Source organism: Gossypium arboreum, chromosome 11, assembly GCF_025698485.1.
Source record: "Gossypium arboreum isolate Shixiya-1 chromosome 11, ASM2569848v2, whole genome shotgun sequence".
Classification (NCBI taxonomy): Eukaryota; Viridiplantae; Streptophyta; class Magnoliopsida; order Malvales; family Malvaceae; genus Gossypium; species Gossypium arboreum.
The window spans coordinates 42,633,519-42,653,989 of record NC_069080.1 but is presented as its reverse complement, the minus strand read 5'-3'; positions in this window follow the sequence as shown (position 1 = coordinate 42,653,989).

The following is a 20,471-nucleotide window of genomic DNA, read 5'->3' as shown; positions in this document are numbered from 1 at the left end:
ACAACATACATCGAACTTTCTCCAGCAATGTTCGATTCATACACTCTGCCACTCCATTCTGTTGTGGTGTATCTCTAACTGTAAAGTGTCGAACAATACCATACTCTTGGCACACATCGAAGAACGGATCACTTTTATATTCCCCTCCATTGTCTGTCCTAAGCCGCTTGATTTTCTTGCTAGTCTGGTTTTCGATCATAGTTTTCCATTTAAGAAAAACTCCAAGCACTTCATCCTTAGTTCTCATGGTATACACCCAAACTCTTCTGGAAAAGTCATCAACAAAAGTAACAAAGTAGTGTTTTCCTCCCAACGAAGGTGTTTTGGAAGGCCCCCACATATCTGAGTGAATATATTCCAAAATACTTTTGTATTATGGATAGCAGTGCCAAATTTTACTCTCTTTTGCTTTCTCAGAACACAATGCTCACAAAATTTTAATTTGCAAGCCTTTGCACCTTTCAACAATCCTTGCTTTGCCAGAATTTGTAAGGATTTTTCGCTGGCATGTTCCAACTTCATATGCCACAACTGCATTGAGTCTAATTCTTTGTTACCGAAAGCTGCAGCGACTGTTCCAATAACTGTACTACCTTGGTAGTAATACAAGTTATTTTTTCTGATGCCCTTCAATATCACAAGTGCGCCAGATGTCACTTTTAAAACCCCATCTCTCATAGTAATAACCGAACCATTGGATTCCAAGGCTCCCAATGAGATGAGATTTTTCTTCAAACGGGCACGTCATCAACATCGATCGAACTCGGTTGATCCATCTTGATTATTTAATTGGATTGAACCTATCCCAACAGCTTTCTGAGCATTGTCATTGCCCATATAAACAACTCTTCCATTTAGTTCTACTAAATCAGAGAACCACTCCCGGTTAGGGGACATATGATAGGTACAACCCAAATCCAATATCCACTCATCTGAATGGAACGACAATGATGATGCAACCAGTGATAGTTCAGAGTCACTGGTATCATGCTTTGCAACACAAGCATCTAAGCAGCTTTTCCCTTATTCTTCAGCTTTGGACAATTTTTCTTCCAGTGGCCTTTCTCATGACAAAAGACACATTCATCTTTCCCAAGTCTGGACTTTGACTTTGATCTCCCCTTCTGAGTTTTCTTCCGAGTGTATGAACGACCTCGGACTACTAAAGCTTCTGTATTTCTGATTGAGTTTTTCTGTTTGTCCTACTTTCTTTGTTCATAACTGTATAAGGCCGCACAGACTTCGCTCAGAGATATATAACTCATGCCATGAAGTAGAGTAGTTTCTAGGAACTCAAACTCCTCAGGAAGTGACCCCAACAGCATCAAAGCCAAATCTTCATCTTTGAATGTCTCATCCAGATTTAGCAAATCAAGAACTAATCGATTAAATTTGGTGATGTGATCATTCATTGTGGTACTGGGACGTAAGTGAAGCGAAACAGTCTTTTCTTCAAGTGGAGCTTATTTTGACTGTTTTTCTTCAAAAAATTTTCTTCAAGTACCACCCACAACTTATTTGCAGAAGTCTCCTTTGAAAAAGCATACCTCTGCTCTCGAGAAAGGCATGATCGAATTGTGCTACATGCCAACCGATTGATCGCCTTCCAATCTTTCTCCTGTACATCATCTGGTTTCTCTTCATCAATAGCAATGTCTAGACCTTGCTGAAAAAGGGCATCTAGAACCTCACTTTGCCACATACCAAAATGACACGTGTCATCAAAGATCTCCACGGCCAATCTTGCATTTGCAATTGTTGGTCTTGTCCACATGGACGATGTTGAAGCTCCTACACCGACCGTTTTCTCCATAATCTTTCAATATACCTAAGGAAATCTTTTCTGATGTGGAAGATCAGTTTAAACTGCAACCACAGAGCATACTACGATTAACCTTCGGCTCTTGATACCACTTTTTGTTCCAATAGGGTCGGAAGCGTGTAAATTATTGTACTAAAAAATCAAACAAAGTTCAATTCCCAAGGAAGAGAGGTGGATCACAAGGATCTCTTAAATACCAAGTCTTTCCTTAGTCAGAATATCCCTTCTATAGTAATTTAATAGCTCAATTAAATACTACTATTATACCCTCAAATATTGAAAGAAAAATAAGACAAGAAATAACACAAGAGTTTTAACGAGGTTCGGTAAATTATACCTACGTCCTCGGGCACTAACACCAGATGATAACTTTACTATCTCCAAAATATTACAAACAAATAGAATTCCTTAAGAATTTTCAAATGGGGGAAGAGAGAAAACTAAGAGAGAAAGATTGGTTGGGATGGTTGAAATGAAAATGATTAGGCCTATTTATAGTTGAGGTTCAGGGACCAACTTGCAAATGGCCTAAAAAATTAGGGACCAAAATTGCAATTATCCCATTCAACTTTAAACAACTTGCCTATCACTTTTTCTTTCGGTGCCAATTGCACCTCCCATTTTTGACTTTTCAACACCCCCTTAATTGACTTTTCAACAGATATCATCGCCAGAATCGTTTTTCGGAGAGCATTTTCCTGTTTCTGTGCCGGTAACAGTGTCAGTTTGGATCTCAAATTTTGTAGAACCTTTCTCGATTTTCTTCTCTCTATAGCTATCATGCCACAAAATGAAAAGTAAAACATAGCCAAAAAAAGAAACCAAGAATGTTCCTCCAATAATATAATTATCGAAAACCATCGTCATTCTCTTCAAAGGACGAAACCCAGAAGCAGAATTTACAAGAAGAGATATAGAGCTTTCTTGGTTTTTGCAGAAGCGACAAGTGGTGGTAGCTTTGAAGGGTTTTTTTAGCCTTGTTTTTGATGGAAAACTCCGATATGTGGTGAATTTGAGAGATATTGTAGGAGATGGGAGCAGGAGCAGGAGTAGGGCCTGGGAAGGAATGCTAATGGATGTTAGGGTTAAGTAATGGCATTGAAGAAGATGAAATACTAAGGTTTAAAAAGTAAGTCTCGTTTTATTATTGTTTTTACTAAATTTACAGTTAAAACCCACGATTCTGTTCTTGTCTCCCTGTTTAAAGAAAAAAAAAGGTGGTTTTTAAATGAAAAATTGAGAAGTGAGAAAGAAAAAGTTGTAGTTAGAAGTAAAGATGAAGGTGGAAGAGATGAAAAGGCACGGAAAGGAGGACGGTGATCTCTTTATTGATGATAAATTTTCTTTTACATAAAACCCAAAAACAAATCGAATTAGTGCGAATCAAATCAAGTCATACTTGAGTAGTGAACATATTTAACCATTAAATCACTACTTCAGATTCGAATTGATACATTTTTATTCGGCTATACCGACTTCCACTTAGCTTCCTTTTTTATCTAGATGTGTTTTTGGTTGCTTACACATAGTTTCTTTTTTTAAGGAGTAATGGTGGTTTCTTCTACATCTTGTTGACTTCCAACTTTCCTATGTATTTTTTTATGTCTTCAATTACGTGGGAAGGATCCATCTCCATTTCCGCTATCTTGGATTCTTTATTTCTATTATCATGACGATATCCAACTCCAGCATTATATGCCAGTATTCTTCGACCATCAGTATAAAAGTAATAAGAATCTTGTTAAAGTAGATATTGGGCTTTGGGTATTAAATCTATTCCTGCTTGAATTTGATAGTAACTGAGATTATTATAACACTTATCAATATATTTTGTCAAATATTCTTTCTCCTCTGTTGCTGTAAATAGGTTGTTTCCTTCGAGAATTTTTGAAATAATCCAAATATGGTTGATAAAACCTTTTGAAATTGAGCTTGCTGATTGCAAATAGCTCTATCAATTTTATTAAAAATTTCTATAGGTAAAATAATTCTAGCTTTATCATATAAGCATAACCTAAATATTTTGTTGATAACTGAATTATTTGTACCTTTATTTATAAAATATTGGGATATATCAAGAAGATTGTTTATCTTCTTAATATCTAAAAACTAATTTCTAATTCCTCTCAATCACGATATAAAATAGAATTTAACAATAAATCATGAATTTATTATTCTTTAGTTTTTAACTAAAAATTGTGAGAGCTTAGTAAGAGCTATTCAAGTTTGCTTTTGTTAAATAATATGAGTTTTCATATTTCATTAATAAAATTATATAATTCTAATGGTAAGCCTAGATTATAAAAAGCTTTTATTTCCTAAATTGCATCATATAAGATTGTGTTTACATTAGCTTAATTCGTTTCATATATCTTAGATTATTTTGAATCTCCAATTCAGTAAAGATAAACATAAAGATCTAGTGGGTTTTCTCCATATATGCAACATTATTAGTTATGAAGGGGTTCCGAACAAGACGATACGATTGTTGATGATTTCACTTGCTCTTAGAGAAAAATGAAGGAATGGTTGGATATGCTAACTCAGAACACTATTACTTCTTGGAAATAATTTACTCAACTATTTTTAAAGCAGAATATTCCGATAACTATTGTGCTCACTGTTTATAAGGGGTTGTTCAAATTTAAACAAGAAAGCATAGAGACACTCGGTCAAGCTTGGGAGAGGTTCAAGAGAATATTATGAATTTTGCTTGGAAACGGTGTCGAGAGTGCAGTCCAGTTACAATACTTTTATGTTAGATTGGGTGAGAATAGTAGAAAACAATTTGATATCATTTCTAAAAGGAGCATTTGGACAAAAACCACACGATAAGTAATAGTTTTACTGGAAAATGTTAGTGCAATGATTCATCCTGGACATGTAAATGTTCACCCAATTGTGAGACTGTGAGTAAGAGTGCGGGAGAACCTACCAATCATAGTGTAGAACATGTATAGGAGCTATTCACATCGGTTATGACAACTCCCATTAAGAAGGAGTAGAGGGAGGGACCTGAAGAGTGTGAATTAGAGTTATTTCGGGCACTGGGAGCATAGAATCCATGGAAATCGAATCACAAGTTGACCATAAGGATCTCACCTTCCCAAAAAGGGATTACAATGTAGTTGATAAGAATGATTGGAACATCAAGACGACATGGATATTTAGATCGAAAGGAATCAAGTTAATCAGCTAAATTGATGGAGACATTGCAAGGAACCATTGGGACCTCTCGAAGATGCTTCTGAGAAGATGATACACTCCATAGTTAAACTGTTTGAATTAGAATTGAAACCCCTTTTCGAGAATTTGAAATATGGATATTTGGGGGAGAACAACACATTTCTAGTTATCATCTCCGCTTAATTGAGTTTGAAATGGGAATAAGCTCTACTTCAAGTATTGAAGGCACATAAGAAAACCATTGGGTGAACTATTGCCAATATCAAATATATAAGTGATCTGCCATAATTTGATACATCAAATTAGGCTCTCCATTACAATTAAAGAGCTTATTCTCGAGAAATTTGAAGGTATTTTTTGTGTTTTTTCTTAGTTTTGGTTCTTTGTTTTAATTAGTGAATTGGTGTGTTTTGTGCTACTTTTGAAACCAGGATTGGCCAAATATGCCATATGGACTCTAATGGTTGATTGAGTGTTGTAAGGAGTCAAAAATGGTCCAAACATGAATAAAAACATCACTTAGAATAGGGTATCGCGATATCAAAGCGTAAAAGTCGCTATACCCATGAGAGTGCTGAAACGAAGAGGATTAAGGCCATCTATAGTGGTATCGCGATACCTAATGTCCCAGGGCTCCCTCATTTCAAGACTGACGTGGGTATCGCGATACCAAACCATGGGTATCGCAATACCCTTGATGAGAAGAGACAAAAAATGACTGTAGGGGTTGTCCTTATCTTTGTCCAACTCCAACACCAATAGAAAATACACGCTGATGGGCATTTTGGGCACAATTTTTTGGTTATAATCAGAACAAAAAGCCTTCTTTTGGCCACTTTTCATATTATTCATCTTTTAACATCTTTTTAGCTTAGGGTTTTAGTTGTTTTTCTTTATCTTTTAGGGTTCAAGCTTTTTCTTTTCTTGTTTTATGTTTTGTTAGTTAGTTAGTTAGTTAGTTAGTTAGTTAAGGTTATTCTAGCTTGGTGTTAATTGTCTTTTAATACTTCAACTTTCTTTGTATTTTCACTTTAATCCTTAGTTTAATATCATTTAGTGTCTTTTCATTTTTTATTTTAAAAATAATTTCTCATATATCTTGCTTTCATTGTAGTGTTCTCCAAGCTTTTGCAAGAAAGCTTGAATTTTTATTACTTTGCTTTGAGTTTAAGTTAATGTCATTTTTGCTTGATTATTTGTTGTTGGTGTGTTTAGATATGAGCATGAATAGTTAAATCCTAGGTGGTTGGTTGATGGAAATGTTCGTTAGTTGATTTTTGGGTTCATGGACTAAATTGCAACATCTGGACTAAATCAAATAGAATTCAAAACTTAGGATTGATGATCCTAAAGGAAAATCTAGATAAGGGAGACCGAGAGGAGATCTTATCGAGCACCAATTTGATTATCCCAGGTTAGTTTGGTGAGGTCGAGAGATAAACATGACTAATTTGTCTAATTTGGTCAATTTGAGGCCAAGAGGAAAATTAAGCCAATTTAAGAGTATTAGTAATTTAGATCCCTACTTCAAAGGTTAACCAACAACGTGAAAATCAACCAACCTGATAAAGGTTGAGAAGGATGAATGCGAAAGCGGATCGTAAAGTTTGTCAAAGTCGCGGATTTGACTTAGGGCTCTAGATGTTCGGAAAGAAACTTGGATTTTTCTTGACACAACCTGAAACGAAATTAAATCCAAGTTAGATAAAATAATTAAAACAAATAATAAATCAAGGATTCAGAAGTGAATAAAGAAGATAAATGGAAAGATAGAACGTGGCGTGTAGAAGTCCTAAGAAGCCTTGGAAACACGAAGAATCCACAACCCCTTCAAGCGGCTCTAATTTCCCTCCAAGATAAAAACCTTGGCAAGAAAAAGTTTGAAGATGATCCCCACAATCTAAAAAGATTGTTAAAACTCTTCTAAAAGAAACTCAAGAGAAATTCTTGAAAAGAAAAACTCAAAGAGAATTTATTTACTCAAAAGAGAAATAGAATAATAATCAATTGTGTCCTCAGATACAATGCAAAGGCCTATATATAGGCTAGATAAATAAATCTAAATAAAACTCCTAAGTATACTAGAACTCTAATTTAATCTAAACAAGAAGTAGTTTTAAACTAAACTTTCTTGTTAACATAAAATTCTAAATAACTTAAAATATTTAATAATTATCAAAATTCGGAATAAAATAATAATAAAATAATAAGAGCTAATAAACAAAATATTGTGCTTATATATAATAAAAATTAAGCCTAAAACTTAAACCCAATATGATTTAAACTCAAATTAAAAGCCCGAAACTTGTAATTCCCGTCTTAGAAATTCTGCTCGTGCAGTCTTCACTAAAATGGTCATAACTTGAGCTCCCGAACTCAAAATTGAGTGAATCAAAATGCATTTCGAAGCTAAGAGATAGATCTTCAAACAAATGAGACATATCAACCTAAAAATGCCAGGATCCCATCCAAAAAGTCGTTGAAATTCTTCTGATTTCCCAAGCCTGAAAATTGACAATTTTGATGATTGGAATCTAATAAATTTCACCCCATCTGTGCATGTATCATTCTCCCTTTCCTCAAAAAGATTCGTCCTCGAATCTTGTCTTTGATCAAGTTTTGATTTGATTTGCTTAGCCTTTGACATTGTTGTTGAGTCTTGAAGTAGTGTGAATCCATCACATCCATAGGTCTGAAATTGTGCCTTGAGACTTGCCTCATTCCCCACTTCTTCAAGAAGATTCGTCCCCGAATCTTTAGCTCTTTCCCACAAGTAAAATTGTCTATCGATGGTAGAGTAATATAATTTGGAGTCCGTCATTGGATTCTTGAAATCCTGTAACAAAGAAACACCACTAAACAAATTTAAGTTAGAGTTAGTTAAAACATAACCACTCCTCATTTTTGTATGGGTATTTTCTTGCTTTTCATTTTCTTTTTTCATTTGAGAACTCTCCAATTTTACCTCATATGGATTTTCACTCACCAAATTTGGACCATTAAGTAGGCTTTTATCACTAAAGGTCTCTTTTCTCTCTATCTTTTCACATGATTTTTCTTCTCTTCCCATATCCCCCTCACAAGTATTATGAATATTCAATTCAGTACAATAAATCTCGATAGGAGAACATGACGTTTCTATTTCATCTAACTCTATAGATTCAAAGAAAGAATTCTCATTATCATTTTTTTCCAGTTCACAAAGTTCGTCATCTTCTTTGATCAATAAAAGTCTCGTGTTGGCACAATCACGATTATAGTGCCCACGCCCTTTACACGTAAAACATTCAATGTCATGAGCTCTTTGTTGTTGTGGTGAAAAATTAGTAGAAATGGGCTACTTGAAAGATGTAGAAGAATGTTTTGTAGGAGCCCTACTTTTCCACTCAAAAGGTTTAATCTCAGCATATTTTGACAGCAACTTATTAGTAGCATAAGGAGGTTTCGAATTCTTAAAAGTAAAATTAGAACTTGGACCTCGATAATAGTGTGATGCTCCAAATGGATGAGATTGATGTTGTTGAAATTGTTGCTCAATCTCAATTGCCTTGTGTACCATCTCCTCAAGATCAATATAGGTGTCAAGATTAAGAGCATTGGCTATCGAAACGTTCAAGCCATTTACAAATCGCACTATGGTAATTTCTTCATCCTCTTGTATATTTGCTCTTTGAATAAGCATCTCCATCTCCTTAAAGTACTCATCAATGATTGATTACCTTGAACAAGGAGTTGAAGTCTCGTTAAGACCTCTCTATAGTAATGAGAAGGAACATAACGCTTTACATCACTTGCTTCAACTCATCCCATGTTTCAATTACCCTTTCGCGGTTTCTTTGACGATCAATTCCAAGTTGAATCCACCAACTCAATGCATAATCCGAAAATCCAAGGGTCGCCAATTGGACTTTTTCTTCTTCTGAGCATTTATAGTAACGAAACATAAGTTCAATTTTTGATTCCCACTCACAATATGCTTCGGGATCATACTTCCCTCGAAATGGTGGAATGTTGAACTTTGGTTTATCTAAAAAATATTGTATACGGTCATTATTAACCAAAGTCTCATCATTTGCACGAAAGTTACGTCGAGCATTATATGCACAAAGCCGAGGCTGATCAACCTTATCTTCCCAATTACGATTCTGACACTCAATTTTGGTACTTAGACAATCCAAATTTTTGTTGATCGTGTCTAAAATAGTGTCACAGTGCTGATCTCGAACATTTCGAACCTTTTGATCCCTTCTCAACTTCCCAATCATATTATTGCGAGTTATAATGAAAGCCTGAAAATAGCACAACACTCAAGAAAAGAAAAATTTAGCAAACCTCACAGCTATGCACTCAGAAATAAAAATCAAATTCTCAATAATGTAAGAATTGATCTTGTGAGTCTTTTAAAAGTGTCTATATCAATCAATCAAGATGTTTTAGAATCAAACTATCAAAGCAAACCTAATAGCACTATGAGTCCAAAAATTGGCTTAGACATCAAAGAATTTTGTTGCACGGATGAAGGAATATGCAACGTGCTTTAACCTACTAACACAAGAAACAAGAAAGTGTTAGAATGCGTAAGGAACAAATAAAAAGGAAAACAAATGAATACTTAAAGCTAAGAGTCAATGAAAATTGTTGAAACCCGAAAACCCGAAAAACTGCGAAGCAACTTGACAAACTTCGTTCAAGGTGTTCCCGATTTCCAAAAATCACAAAATTTAAACTGAAGCCTCCTCAAATAATGTAGATTTGATCTGGAAAGTTTCGGCACAAAATTCAACCCACAGAATTTTTTTATTTTTTTATTTTTTTTTCGTATTTTATTTTTTGTACTTTTTTTATCACTTTTTTTTGTGGGAAATATTTTTTTATACTTTAAAATAGTGCCAAGAAATAGTATACAAAATTTTAGATCATTTGAAAATCGTTTACCCACTGAAAAATATTTTTCTAAAACCGTAGGGTAAAATTTATTTTGAGGCTGTTTTCTAGAAATCGGTTTAAAAAAGAACACCTAAAACGCCCAAATCTGATACCAAATGATAAAGGTTGAGAAGGATGAACGCGAAAGCGGATCGTAAAGTTTGTCAAAGTCGCGGATTTGACTTAGGTCTCTAGATGTTCGGAAAGAAACTTGGAATTTTCTTGACACAACCTGAAACGAAATTAAATCCAAGTTAGATAAAATAATTAAAACAAATAATAAATCAAGGATTCAGGAAGTGAATAAAGAAGATAAATGGAAAGATAGAACGTGGCGTGTAGAAGTCCTAAGAAGCCTTGAAAACACGAAGAATCCACAACCCCCTTCAAGCGGCTCTAATTTCCCCTCCAAGATAAAAACCTTGGCAAGAAAAAGTTTGAAGATGATCCCCACAATCTAAAAAGATTGTTAAAACTCTTCTAAAAGAAACTCAAGAGAAATTCTTGAAAAGAAAAAACTCAAAGAGAATTTATTTATTCAAAAGAGAAATAGAATAATAATCAATTGTGTCCTCAGATACAATGCAAAGGCCTATATATAGGCTAGATAAATAAATCTAAATAAAACTCCTAAGTATACTAGAACTCTAATTTAATCTAAACAAGAAGTAGTTTTAAACTAAACTTTCTTGTTAACATAAAATTCTAAATAACTTAAAATACTTAATAATTATCAAAATTCGGAATAAAATAATAATAAAATAATAAGAGCTAATAAACAAAATATTGTGCTTAAATATAATAAAAATTAAGCCTAAAACTTAAACCCAATATGATTTAAACTCAAATTAAAAGCCCGAAACTCGTAATTCCGTCTTAGAAATTCTGCTCATGCAGTCTTCACTAAAATGGTCATAACTTGAGCTCCGAACTCAAAATTGAGTGAATCAAAATGCATTTCGAAGCTAAGAGATAGATCTTCAAACAAATGAGACATCTCAACCTAAAAATGCCAGGATCCCATCCAAAAAGTCGTTGAAATTCTTCTGATTTCCCAAGCCTGAAAATTGACAATTTTGATGATTGGAATCTAATAAATTTCACCCCATCTGTGCATGTATCACAACCGCTATCTGTTATCAAATTTGCTAGTTTCACAATTTGCATGATGTATTTTCTAGTCCTTCTCTGTTTTTAGATAACTAATTAGTTTAATTCACCCTCAATTATGATTTGCCATAATATAACACCTAGTAAGAAGTTAATTAGACTCATGTAATTGCATGTTAATTATTTAAGGATCACTTAATCGCTAACTCATTCGGGTTTAATCCTTGTAATACTCTTTTATTCTATTAAGTATTATAAATATTATAATTGAATTGTCACACTTGTATATTACACATTATATTTGATTGTTTAGTGTTGATTCTCCGCTCCGGTGTTCATGCGCCAGTGGTGGAAGCGATCAAGTTGTTGGCGCAATTGTCAGGGAGTCGATGCATGATTGAGTGATTTTTATTAGTGTTGCATGTTTCCTAAGGAGTTAATTGACCACAACTAAGTTAATAGATATGACATTTTTCTTTCTTTCTTTCTCATAATTGAATATCCAATGTCTTAATTGGAGAATTTGTATGATTCGTTTATTTGATTTGATTCTTTTATTTGTTGTAGGGAATTAAGCTTTCTTGAGGAGGGAAAAACTATCGATTAGGCCAAGAATGATATCTCTACTTGACACAATGTTGTATGACCGGAGTTGGTGATACATTTAAATTATATAGGTTTTATTAACACCTTTTACTCATAATTTATGCAAATTCCGAGCATGTGGGTAGCCAATTGAGTCATTTTAATTCATATTGAGACATTAAAAATAATTTGAGTGAAGTTTGTAATTTTATACAATTTAGTATTAATTTTACATAATTTTTCTATTTTATGCTACATGTTAATTTTTTACTCAATTTGCTGCAATTGCACAATAGAATTAATTCATGCGAGAACCAATAATATCACACATGAACACAAGTAATTCCTACTCCATGTAGATAGAAAGCTTATCAAATTGGACTCATAAACTCAATTTAACCCAACTTGGAAGATGGTTACTGAAAAGAATAAAGTCTACTCTCAATTGGGTTGTCAAAACCGTCCAATAAGGGGAGAGAATGGCCCAAATTTAGAAAAGGCATGGGAGCAGTCCAAATTAGCCTTAGGATAATTAAATTGAAGACCCTCACACTTATGGAAATATCATAAATCAGCTCCCAAATAAATCTGTCAACATGGTCCAACCCCTTGCATGATTCATGCATGAAATCAAGCATGAATCAACCAACTATCAACCTCTCTCTCCACATTTCATGGCTGGCCAAGAAAAAGAGAAAACCAAGGGATTTCCAAGCTATTTTTAGCAAACTCCCATGCCATCCCTCTACTATAAATACCATTCCTCACTTCTCATTCAATTATCATTCACTCATCCCTCAATTCACAACATTTCTCATCTTTCTTTCATCTTTTCCACACATAAGCCCTCAATTTCTCCACTTCCCTTTAGCTAGCATTTTCCCTTGAGGAAAAACACTCTTGGTCAGCCACCTTGAGGAGCATTTTGCAATCACGAGAATTGGTGGAAGCCACTATGATCAGTTTTCAGAGAAACGTCAAACCCATCAAGAGTTTCTTCTTCCTTAATTTTATTTTTTTTATTCAAGATGTTTGTAAATTGTTTTGATGTTTTCCCATTGACCATGATGACGTAATTTTATTTTAGCTAGAATGATTACATTAATTTGATAAAGTTCATTTTGATTCATGCTTATAATTTTCTGTGCCTCAGACATTCATGCTTCTAATTAAAATTATTATGTAATTCATGAATTAAAACATGTTTGAATGCACTAGAATTAGTTTATCCATCCTAACCAGATGGCGATTAATGGACGCAATAATTGGAAGGTGCATGCATAATTTATATCCTAATCCGATCAAATTAAAGGTTGGTAATAATTCGAAAGAGCTCTATTACCTTGCATAGCTTTTAGGTTTGTGTGATTAAATTGTTTCAAACCTAACCTGTCCCTATTACTTCACATAAATTCTAAGGAATCCTTAGTTAAATATGGACATAGAAATATACATGTTTTTTTAGGTATAAGATTTCGAAAGAACTTATATTAGATTCCAAGTTAATGAATGACCGAGTTGCCATGAAATTTATCTGGAACATTGTTAAGCATGATGAAAAATGAATTAAGTTAAATGTTGTAATTATTCTAGCCTATTAATGTTATTGTTGTTAACTCGTGAAATTGCTTCTAAACCATTACCTTGCATTTCATTTCATTTCATTTCATTTACATTTAGGTTAACTTACATTTAGTTAATTAATTTAATTTGACACTTATCGCTCAAAATTATTGTGTTTTTCTCAACCACCTTGTGAATAGTAATTTTACAATTACTGATTTAAACACAGTCCTTGTGGAGACGATAACTCTTATGCTTACTTATTACTTTATAATGATTGTGTACACTTGCACATTCCCTCACGAACCAATTGGCTACAACCCAATATAACTATATCGTATATTGGCGTCATGTATTTCGAGATTAGTTCGTCTCTAATATCTTAGCTTATCTCTAATCTCCAATTCAGTATAGGTGAGAAGGAAGATCCAATGGGTTTTCTCCGTAAGTTCGAACATATTTGCAACATGATTAGTTATGGGTTTTCGAATGAGACAATCTGATTACTGTTGATTTTGTTTGCGCTGAGAAGAAAAGCAAAGAAATGGTTGGATATGTTGCCTTTGGATACCATTACCTCATGGGAAGAATTTCTTCAACTTTTCTTGAGGCGGAACATCCCAATGACCATAATGCTCAATGCATACAAAGAGTTGTTTGAGTTTAAGCAAAAAAGTCTAGAGACACTAGGCCAAGCTTAGGAAAGGTTTAAAAGGGTATTGCGAGGTTTAATCAGTAACGATGTTGAAAGTGCAATTCAATTGCAATACTTCTATGTTAGATTCGATGAGGACAGTTGTAACATCCTATTTTTTCAGTAGTGTCGGAAACAGTGGTTTCAAGGCCACCAAATCCGGTGAGTAAGTTCATAAATATTATTATTTAATATTTACAAATAAAATATGGTTTTAAAAAGCTTTTTGAATTGGTAATTTATGTTTTATAATGATTTATTAGGTTCGAATGGTAAGACCCTAGGTCAAGTGGTTTTAGAAAGTGAGGTATCGGGGCCTCGTTTCTATAGACCAATCCGTAAATATTTTTATAAGTATTGAAGGAGTGTCATTAAGGTGGTATTAAAGTTTCATTGAAAAATTTTAACATTCGATAGTTAATTAATTAAAATGACTAAATTAAAAAGGTACAAAACTTGCTAATTATAATAATTAAGTGATTAAATGGCTTGATTAATAAATAAGAAAGGAATTAAGTAATAAAAATACATAAATTAAAGTGGTGGGACGGCATGTTAAGGTAAAATAATAAAATAAAGTAATTGAATGGCAAAATTGTAATTTTGATGAAATTAAAACAAATAAATTGAAATTTAAAAGCTTCCCATGCATTTCTTCTTCAATTTTGGCTGAAACCACCATAGGAGGGGGCTCTAAGTTAGTTTATTCATTTTTGTTTCATGTGAGTTCAATTCTTACTTGTTTGTTGTAATTTTTATATTTTTGACATCGTTACAATTAGGTCCAACTAAACCGTACCTTCGTTTTTGATTTTATTAAAAATTTTGGAAGTTTCCATTGATAAATATTAGATTTTTTTTATGAATAACATGGATTTGGATCTTTGATTGTGTTGTGTGATGATTTTGTAAAGTGATTTCGTTAAATATTAATTTTAGGATTAAATTGTGAAAATGTCAAAATATTATGGTTTGATAGAAAATTTTAGGTTTATTAGGGACTTTATGGGGGCCTAGAATATTTGGATAGATTATTGATTGAGAAAATTAGTTAATTTGATAGATTAACTAATTAAGGGATTAAATTGCAAAAATTGTAAAAGTTTGGGGTAATTGCATAAATTCAAAAAATAAAAGGATATTAATTGTAAAATGAATTGTAAATGAAATATATGTTAATAAATGAGTAATTTTATATTCTAGATCAAGATCCCGTAGATACTCGTGAAAAAGGAAAAATAGCGGAATAGTCGTTGAACTTCTGCAATTACTACAATTCAGTCCATGTAAGTTCGTATGGTTAAAATTTAACATTTGTATAAATTGATGATTGGTATTATGCATATATTCTATTGGTGGAACAAATTATTGTTTGAATTATAATATTGAGTTGGATATTCGGATTGAATTGAACGCGAGATTTGAGTACATTCATGATTTGGTGTATGATGGTATTAGAGGGAGATATCGGCATTATTCCCAAGTAAACCGGGGTTCAAAATTTGTTGTGAACTCTCGTGTTTTACTTTCTGTTTGGCGTAATTGGGTGGATCAGCTTTTACGAGCTTCTATTCAGCTTTCAAGCTTCTGTTGACGATGTACTCTTATCTTAAGACATTCTTTGAATGGATCAGTAATGTGATTTATTTAATAAATTTGAAAAACATGTTTTTTTTTTTGTTGATTTGAATATAGATGTATCTATCGATTGAAGTTGTAAATGACAGGGAGTTGTTATGGATGATTTTTATTACTTAATTTATTATAGTTAGTTCGGTAAGATTTTTATTTAACTCGTCAAACTTACGAAGCTTCATTAAAATTATTTGTATTTATATAATGTCATTGTAGATTTTCAGAAGGTTGGACAATCAGATCAGCACTCAAGTCACACTATTCAACTTATCTCGGTAGTTTTTGAAACGTTAAATACGGTTTATATGGCATGTATAGGCTTTTGTATGGTCTTGGTCAAAGTTTGGCTTATGTAAATATTATGTACGTACGTATGTAGGTATGTATGTATGTATGTATGTATGTACGTATGTACGTATGTGTATGTACATATGTACGTATGTACGTATGTACGTATGTGTATGTACATATGTACGTATGTACGTATGTATGTATGTACGTATGTATGTGTATGTATGTATGTACGTACGTACGTATGTACGTACGTATGTATGTATGTACGTACGTATGTATGTACGTATGTATGTATGTACGTATGTATGTGTAGTGAACTTTGGTAACTTTGTTAGGTAAATTAATTAGGTAAGTTTTGATACTTGGTTGACAAGTTTTTAAGTTGTCATTTGAGGTGTTTAAGACTTGATTTTTGCTTGTTTTCAATGCCTTGTTATGGCTTGTTGATGTGTAATATGTTAAGTCTAGTTTGGTGTCAAATTGGGTGAGAAATGTGGCTTGGAAAATGGCTTATTTTCGTCCAGACATGCAAAGACACAAGCATATGTCTCAGTCGTGTGTGACACACGACCAAGTGACACGGCCGTGCTTCCACTGTATCTTCTTAAGAATGCAAGTCAGTATGCTCACACGGCCTAGTACACGAGCATGTGACCCAAGTTAAAGAGTTATACGGGCACGGATACGGCCATGTGTCCCTATTTTGAATGCCCATATGACATGAGACATGGGCATGTCTCCTGACCGTGTGAGTCACACAACCTGGCCACACAGCTGTGTGACCCCTGCAGCTTTGAAACTTTTCTACTTTTTCAGAAAAATTCTCTGAGTTTTCGATTTAGTCCCGACTTGTTTCTAATGCATATTTTGGGCCTTGAGGGCTCGTATAAAGGACATTATATATGATTTTGATTGGTTTTATTATGAAAATTTATATGTAATGAAACGTTTGAATTTTTTGTCTGATTGATTCGTAAACCCTGGTAATGCTTTGTAACCCTATTTTGGTGACAGATACGGGTTAGGGGTGTTACAACAATAAATTACAATTTGATATCATTTCTAGATGGAGCATTTGGACAAAAAACTGTACGGGAAGTAGTTATCCTACTTGAGAATGTTAGCAGCAATGATTCCACCTGGAACTACAATAGTTCATCTAGTAGAAAAGCTTCTAGCAGAAATTTTGGAGAAGCATTGGGTCAAAGAATAAGATAGGTAAATGAGCTGTCAATACTAATGGGAGCTACACCTATAAAAGAGGAATCGTTTGATAAAGCAGAATAGCATGACATTAAACGATTTTCTGATGCCGAAAGCATGGAATCTGCGGGAACTAAATTACAAAAGGAGCATAGGGATATCACTTCTCCAAGAGAAAATGTACCATCTATTAATGATGATGGTTAGGAATCCCAAGAAGACACTGAGGTCCAACTCAAAAGTGAACGTGTAAATTAGTTGGATTGGTGGAAAATTGTAAAGAACCATTGGGACCTCTCGATGATGCTTTTGAAAATACGATATCGTCCATAATTAAACCACTAAAGTTAGAATTGAAACCCCTTTTCTGAGGATTTTTAAGTATTGAGATCTAGGAGAGAACAATACATTGTCGATTATCATCTTTGCATGTCTAACTTTGGAAAAGGAATTGGCTCTGCTTCAAGTGTTAAAGGCTTGTAAGAAGGCCATTGGGTGGACTATAGCCGACATAAAAGGCATAAGTCTGTCCCTTTTTCGACATAAGGTCTACTTGAAAGAAGGAAAGAAACCCATGGTTGATGCTAAATGGAGGTTAAAATCCCACTATGAAAGAGGTAGTGAAGAAGGAATTGACTTTGGTTAGATGCTGGAATTGTTTACACCATTTCCGATAATGAATGAGTTACACACTGTGTTTCGAAGAAAGGGGGGATAACCATAGTCTCTAATGAGAAGAATGAAATGGTCCCTACACAAACGGTGACGGAATGGTGAGTGTGTACCGACTATCAGAAGCTCAATGAGGCCACTCGAAAAGATCACTTCCCACTTCCATTCATAATGACTTAATTAATTTAATTTCATCTTCAAACTTAAATTATTTAATTAAATAAGAATTCAATAAACCTTAAATTAATTCTCAAGTTAATTTTTTACTTAGCAAGAAAACACATTCACTGCGAGTAGAGATTCATGCGATACATTTCTCTTACTTCATCATTTCCATTCATTTCTATCTACCAGTTCTACATGCAATTCGTTACTAGTAATCTCGAGGTAGAGAAGATACCGATTAGAAATATATAATTAAAGTTCAAATAATTTATAACTAAGTTTAGCCTTGTCACTTATTAATTATAAACTTATTTAGTCATAATGCCATTTCACTAAAGTATCGTGATTGAGCTCTCTCTTATTATATACCATAACGAAAGTTATTTAGTAAATGTCCATCCAATTACCTTTTCATAAGTGTGTTTCCCTTATAGGATATCTTTAATCTCTTTGGGATAAATTTGTTCTCCTAATATGATCCTATTTTATCTCATGATAACCATTACATCTTCCTTTAAAAAAGTCAATTACTATTAAATAGTAATCAAAACATTTATCATAAAGATAAATTACTTGTGGCCATGTTTACTTTTCATCTATCATATAATGTCGATGAAAGGATATCATTTACCCTACAGTTAGGCTATGAATTTCATTATTGTGGAATGATGCTACATACTGCAAAAGTTGTATACTTTTGGTTCCTTATCTATTTGAACTCAAGCTTTCATTTACATCAAAGTATATGAGTAACGCATACATATTCCATCACCCACTCAAGATTAAGGTATGCAATACTATGAACATCACAAATGAACAAATCCATAAACAAATTTAGGATCTATTCTATTTGGATCATGTTTGATAAACTATCAGTTTAGTCAATCACATTTATGTCTCTATCTTTTGGGTGTCATCCGCTCCAATACCCAAGAGAAGGTATCTCCCCAATTAGACTTGATAGACGACATATTAGCCTTTCGACCAGGTTGCTTGTTTCCGATTAGAATAATGACATGTTTAGATTATCTACTAATATAAGTTATCTTTTCGGATCACGATCTAACCACGTAATATCGCTTAGTATTAGTTAAATGTTAGATAATTAGTAAGCCAATATTTGTTTCCATTTTGCTTTGTATACAAAAACCGTTGAGGAAAGTATACAAAGGATATTAGTATAATTAATGGATATTTTATTAGACCAATTTATTCAAAAAATGCAAGTATAAAAAGACGAAAATACTACACTAAGGGCACTAGATCCAACACTTTTCAACTAGGGGCGAACAATTGTTATACCCCTACCTCGGCTTAACACATGGCAGCACAAGAAGTAACTTGAGTCACCTACGGATGGCCTTACTCCTTACACCGCCTAAATGGTCGCCCAGCGATCAGCCACTTGAAGCCCCCACACTATCTACAGGAAGGCCACTCACTATTAGCGCACTTGTCCCTAATAGGGGACCACCAAAGGACTACTAGGAAGTAACAACCTCGTACTACCTCAATAAAGGGAATTTCAGACTATACCTTGCTTGACAATAACCAACGTGTAACGGACTTGCCACCTGGCTGACTACACGTACGGGCCACTACCCATGCTGTCAGTGACGTGGCACCACCAAGCATGAGGACCTTTCCCCTATAAATACCCTAAGGCACGATGATAACAAGATCTTTTTCTCTTTTAAGCTACCCTATGCAATATACCTTAGCACTCAATCTCATTTTCCTCTCCTTAATTCATTTCTCCTCATTCCTCTTCAATTACCTCGACTATCCACTTGTCACAAGTGAACCGGCCCCTTGTCACCACTACCATCTCCTCCCTCTCTTTCTTTTGTTGAACACTTGTACCTTCAAAGATCATTCCATATATTTCAAAATCTTTAACATTGTTAAAAGCATAAAGTTATCGAATCAATATAATCGTTGCAAAATAAAATGTCCCTAAAGGCTACAGATACTTCTTGATAGGTAAAAATGGCATAGAGTAAGCTTTTGAATTTTGATGATGAGAAAAGCTTAACCCAAATTGCAAAAATAAAAAGAAGGTTTGATTTGGTTAGTTTTAGAGTTAGAGTTGTACCAAGGATTTAAGAGTTGGAGTTTTAAAGCAAGATAAAGATCTAAGAGTTTCACTAATTTTTTTTAAGAGTAAGAGTTCTACTTTAGTATATTAAAAAATAAGAAACCAATAAGTGATTTGAAGAAGTGGAAGTAGATTTTTTTCCCAACTATTTGGATCAAGTTTGAATCCAAGAGTCATCATTGTTGATAAGGCCTAACCTAAAAATCACCCTCAACCTGAACAAGGTATTTACAATTTACACACCCTAATAGGAGTAAACCACTGCCAACTCACACACCACAAACAAGAATGCTCATGTGAATCAAATCCACAATGTGAGTTTTTGGGGTAAACACTCAGTGATGTAATGCCCAAGGTTGGGGTTCAATTTATAATTTAGCCTTTGAATTATATTAGTTTTCTTATTTTGGTATCTAATCTTTTTTGGGGTCAATTTTAATATTTAAACAATTACTTTATCCGAGTTTACTCAAAAAGCTCAATGCCACCAATAAAAACATGACATGTGATAAATAATG